This window comes from Berghia stephanieae, chromosome 13, assembly GCF_034508935.2.
Source record: "Berghia stephanieae isolate SIO BIC M18660-M18661 chromosome 13, UCSD_Bste_1.3, whole genome shotgun sequence".
In the NCBI taxonomy this organism is placed as follows: domain Eukaryota; kingdom Metazoa; phylum Mollusca; class Gastropoda; order Nudibranchia; family Aeolidiidae; genus Berghia; species Berghia stephanieae.
In genome coordinates, this window is record NC_088372.1 from 4,611,144 (window position 1) to 4,617,459 (window position 6,316).

Sequence of the window (6,316 nt, forward strand, 5' to 3'; positions counted from 1 at the left end):
ATTATTATTATTATTATATATTATTATATATTAATTATTATAATTACTATATTATTCTATTAATTCTATATATTATTATTATTATTATTATTATTATTATTATTATTATTATTATTATTATTATTATTATTATTATTATTATTATTATTATTATTATTATTATTATTAATTATTTTATTTTTTTATTCATTCTTCTTTTCTTCTTTCTTCTTTTCTTCTTCTTCTTCTTCTTCTTCTTCTTCTTCTTCTTCTTCTTCTTCTTCTTCTTCTTCTTCTTTCTTCTATTCTTCTTTTCTTATTTTTTTTATTATTATTTTTATTATTATTATTTTATTATTATATTATTATTATTTATTATTATTATTATATTATTATTATTATTTATTATTATTATTATTATTATTATATTATTATTATTATTATTATTATTTATTATTATTATTATTATTATTATTATTATTATATATTATTATTATATTATTATTTATTATTATTATTATTATTATTATTATTTATTATTATTATTATTATTATTATTATTATTATTTATTATTATATTATTATTAATATTATTATTATTATTTTGCCTCGAGACTATTCCTTCCTATGTATCAATTACTAATTGAGCGGTGATCTGTCTATTTAAGCATGATAATTTTAATTTCAATTTCCCCCGAGAATGCTGTAACCAACCCTCTCCTTACCAACTCTTGGAAAATCGTCACATTTGTTACGATACATAACATTTCTCATTCAAATTTCATTTGTAAATCACAAACGTTGAAGACAATGAACAGTGTGTTGTTGTATATAGAGCGTGTTTGGCTAAGGAAATTATGGATCGCAAGAATTCACTGTTGACGTGTTTGAGTGATAAAAAATATATTTTGGTGTTAGTAGGATGTGAAGTTTTAGGGGAAAATTCCTGAAAATGGCTGGTAAGGGGAGTGTTAACCCTCTACTTACCAGCTATTTTTAGAATTTTACCCGAAAATTGACTCCGACCCGACACAAAATTAGTTATCTTAATCAAACAAAATGTAACAAGTGAGCTCTACAACACAGTGTTTAGTATTTATAGCTGTAATCAAAGCATTTCTTTACATTTTGTGATGTACAATAGACATCTTCTTCTTCACGTACCAAGTCTGTGCCAGACATCGGTGATCATGGTACGCCATTCATCTCTCTGATCAGATAACCTCAGAAAACTAATATTACTCTTCTCTTTCTTTGTCACCCAGCTGTTCAAACTATTCAAATATGTTTTTCTTGGTCTACCTTTACTCTTTTTACCTTCTATCTTTCCTGTGAAAGCAAGATGTTCAATACATTTATGTCGATTTAGGTGCCCTAAAAGTTGCATTTGTCTTTTCTTATTGTACGAATTAATAACCTTTTACTTTCAACTTGCTCTAATACTTCTTCATTAGTTTTCTTCTCTATCCATGAGATTCTTAACATCCAACTAAGAACCACATTTCTTCTGCCTCCAGTTTCTTTCTAATGTCTTCTGTCATTATCCAGCTTTCGCAGCCATATAATAATACTGACCATACATAGGCCTTCAAAACCCTATGTTTTGTTTTCATTGAGATATTGTGGTTTTTTAATATTAGACTCACAAGAGACATCAGAATGAGAAAATTGTCGGTTGCATCGTAACGAATGTGACGATTTTCCTGTGGTTGGTATGGGGAGGAGGGTTAAGCGTTAAAATGACGTAACTGAATGTTAAAGAGGTTTTTGTCAAAACTACTTTTCTACTCATTGTAATTCATAATATAAGAACGACATCAACTATAGATAGTATGCGCTTGGCTAAGAAACTCACAACATTGCCATCCGGAAGTATAACCCACACACAAAACAATGAATGTATAACCTTGAACGTATAGATAGTATGAAGTTGACGCAACTCTGCTCTTTGTTATTACCCTTTTCCATCCGCGTTTATGAGTAATTCTCACTACTAAACTGTAACATCCAGACTATAAAACGTTCAAGGTTACACATAGTTTTGTGTGTTGTTGATCCGTTATACATCCGAATGGTAATATTGTGAGTTTCTTAGCCAAGCGCATACCATCTATATTTATTGATGTCGTTTATTTTATGAAAAATAAAATGTTTCAAAATTCGCTGAGTCATGGTTGTTTCAAGAAGACAATCAGTAAAAAACTGGTTTTGAGAAAAACGTCTTCAACTCACTGAACCCTAACACCGACTATATCCGTAATTTACCCCGGGTTACTTTTACCCCATGTCTATCTCTTACATTTTTCTGAGACAAATTATTATTATTATTATTATTATTATTATTATTATTATTATTATTATTATTATTATTATTATTATTATTATTATTATTATTAATTATATCAGAGCTAATGTTTTTTTTAGTTTTTACATGGTAATGGTAGTTGAATAAAACTATCTATGTACATGCTCATTTTAAATACATTTTTTCCAATTTTGGAAAATAGCACAAACCTCTAGGAATGAGAAAAACGTCTTTAAACGTTCAGTCACGTCATTTTAACGCTCGACCCTCCTCCCCTTACCAACCACAGGAAAATCGTCACATTCGTTACGATGCAACCGACAATTTTCTCATTCCGATGTCTCTTGTATGTTACATCACAAAATTTAAAGAAATGATTTGATTACAGCTATAAATACTAAACACTGTGTTGTAGAGCTCAACTGTTAGTTTTTTTTTTTTTTTTTTTGTTTTTGAGTATCCCCGTTTAGTGGATATTGCGCTATATAAAGCTCAATTTAGTAAGATAAGTAATTTTGTGACGGGAGGGAATGAATTTTCGGGTAAAATTTTAACGCTTGACTCTCTTCTAACCGGCCATGTTCAGGTCTGTGATGAGGGATAGAGCTGAAATTATGGACAGTCTCTCTTGATGTGTTAAGTCTAAGTCATTCGCTTAGGAGAACCGTGAAAAACACTACTTGAGACAAGACTAAAAATAGTGATGATGATGATGATGATGATGATGTGCCGGTAATAATGATTAGGATGGTAGTGACAAAATGTTATGATTAAAATTCTTCTTCTTATTATTATTATTATTGTTGTTATTATTATTATTAACACTAATGATTAATTAATATTAATTCATCACTATTCATCATCACTATTATTAAAAATATTATCATCATTATCATCATTATTATTATTATTATTATTATTATTATTATTATTATTATTATTATTATTATTATTATTAATATTATTATTATTATTATTATTATTATTATTATTATTATTATTATTATTATTATTATTATTATTATTATTATTTATTAATTAATCATTAATAATAATAATAATAATAATAATAATAATAATAATAAAAATAATAATAACAATAATAATAATTATTATGATAAAGATAATAATAAATAATAATAATAATAATAATAATAATAATAATAATAATAATAATGATCATCATGATCATCATCATCATCATCATCATCATCATCATCATCATCATCATCATCATCATTATCATCATCAACATTATTATTATTATTATTATTATTATTATTATTATTATTATTATTATTATTATTATTATTATTATTATTATTATCATTATTATATCATTGTTATAATTATTTTCTTATCATATCATCATTAACACACATCAACGTCTTTATCATTATCATTAATTATGTTATTTTTCTTATCATGATTCTTCTCCTCTTCCTCCTCCTCCTCCTCCTCCTCCTCCTCCTTCTTCTTCTTCTTCTTCTTCTTCTTCTTCTTCTTCTTCTTCTTCTTCTTCTTCTTCTCCGTTATTATCATCATCATTATTCTCCTTAGTTTACTCTTATCAATAACCATTATTGTTTATTAACAATACAAATACAATAGGTCTACTATACGGACATCTAATCAAATAACACAACTCAACTCAACTCACAATGAATATCATCAATTCAACACGAACTTGATGAAATGCTATGGTAGATAGAAGTAGAAGGTAGCCATCCGAAATTCTCGTGTAATCAGATCATCATCATCATCAACATCATCATCTCAGCCCAGCAGCCATCATCATCATCTTGAAAAATCGATTTTGTATATTCCAATTCCAGGCAATCGCATTTCAAAAATAATTATAAATTATAAATTCACACAACCAATTATCAAACCACTGTCTTAATTTTACTCCAGTATCCAAAAATATTTAGAAATTCGTTCTTAACACTGAATGATGAGGTGATGACCCGTGTGGAGACGATGATTAACCAAATGCGAACGTGCAATCTGTGGATAGGAATAATTAATTATGATTATTTTTTTAAAACATAAACATAATTAATATTGATAAAAGTAAGTTGTGAATATTAACTCACTCAATCCTAGAGATTTTTCTAGTTTTCAAAATGGGGGAAAAAAAGGATTAAAAAAGAGCAGGTAGATAGATAGTTTTATTCAACAACCATTAACATGTAAACTAACTACGCCTATAATTTGTCTCAGAAAAATGTAATAAATAGGCATGGGGTAAAAGGAACATAGGTAAACTACGGATATAGTCGGTGTTATGGTTGGGTGAGTTAATATTGACAATAACAAAAGGTGAATGAGAATGTAATTAACTCAAATAGATACAGGGTGTCCATCAAGTCTGGGTACATGGTAATAGTACAAATTCTTCTTTAAAAACTCTATTCGATTGGGATGTAAATGAATAGTATTTTAACTATACATGACCTCTTCTTCAGTGAAGAAAAGCATCATTCAGCCAAATCTCCACAATCTATAGCATAAATGAATAAATATAAAATAGATGGGGAAGTACGAAATGTACCCAGACTTTGTGGACATCCTGTATAGACATAAGGCATAAGGGACAGAGAGTAGAAGTGAAATATCTGTTCAATGTTATAGTTATCATTTAACGTTATAACAAGTGTAACTAAATGACAAATTGCCATATTTATGGACAATAAAGATCTATTATTTTTTAATTCCAATTCGTTGAAAAAAAATAAAATTAAAATATGTTGGTTGATGCCAATGTCAATAGTAATGATGAGTAATGATCCTGGTTACTTTTGTTTCAAAATGATAATGAATGGTGTGTTGTGTGTTGTGTTGTGTAGTGGAGAGAGAAGCTGCAGGGATAGCAAGACTGCTAACTATACTACACACATCACAGGGACAGAAACCAGAAATAAAAGCACACCCAGAAATGAAAGGATATTTAATTTATCTATGATAAGTTGGGATTTGAAATCAAAATTGTTCCATCCAGAAACCAGAAACTAACACGCACCCAGAAATGAAAGGATATTTAATTTATCTATCTATGACAATGATAAGTTGGGATTTGAAATCAAAATTGTTCCTGAAACCAGAAACAAAAACACACCCAGAAATGAAAGGATATTAAATTTATCTATCTATGGTAAGTTGGGATTTGAAATCAAAATTGTTCCTTCTAAAATTGATATGAATATGGACAAAATATTATTATGATGAAAAGGGGTGAAATTAAAAATCGGAACACCATAAAACAGGGCAATGTTATTTATGTATTATGTACAATTTGACAGTTACGGCTGTACTAATGTATAGAATAAAAAAAATGATAAGATGGGATTTGAAATCAAAATTGTTCCTTCTAAAATTGATATGAATATAGATAGACGAAATATTATTATAATGAAAAGGGCTGAAATCGGAACATCATACAACAGGGAAATGTTATTTATGTATTATGAACAATTTTTATGGAATAAACAATGATAAGATGGGATTTGAAATCAAAATTGTTCCTTCCAAAATTGATATGAATAGAGAAGAAATATTATAATATAATAATGAAAAGGCACTGATAATGAAATCGGAACATCATAAAAAAACAAGGCAATGTTATTTATGTTTTATTATGAATAATTTGACAGTTACAGTTGTACTAATTTATTTATAGAATGAACAATGATTAATTGTTCCATGGTAACAATAACACTGTTCATTTAATTTAGAAATGTTATAAATATAAAATTTGATTAAGAGAAAATCCAATTTCTAAAGCGAATAGAGCAATAGTAAGACTGAAACCATATTTTTTTCTGTTTTTTTATTTTTTTATTTGTGTATGTGTTTTCCTTTTAATTCTTAAAGCAAAACGCTGTTACATTATATTATCATTTACACGATAATAAACTCAATAATTAACACACACGCACACTTATTATGGCGTAAGATGAATCACAAAGAAAGAGAGACAATCATATTATATTATAATAATATAATAATCCTTTGGCCTGTGTCACCACCACC

General features: G+C 27.2%; 1 protein-coding gene across 1 annotated transcript in view; it reads right to left on the reverse strand.

The window, feature by feature from the left end:
• The window catches only part of LOC144958632 (uncharacterized), an 11,266-nt gene extending 7,180 nt beyond the window's left edge, over window positions 1–4,086 (reverse strand). Inside the window, exon 1 of the mRNA XM_078890732.1 lies at window positions 3,945–4,086. The gene's annotated coding sequence lies outside the window, so the exon portion shown is untranslated. The remainder of the gene's footprint in view (window positions 1–3,944) is intronic.
• Window positions 4,087–6,316: the final 2,230 nt, after the last annotated feature.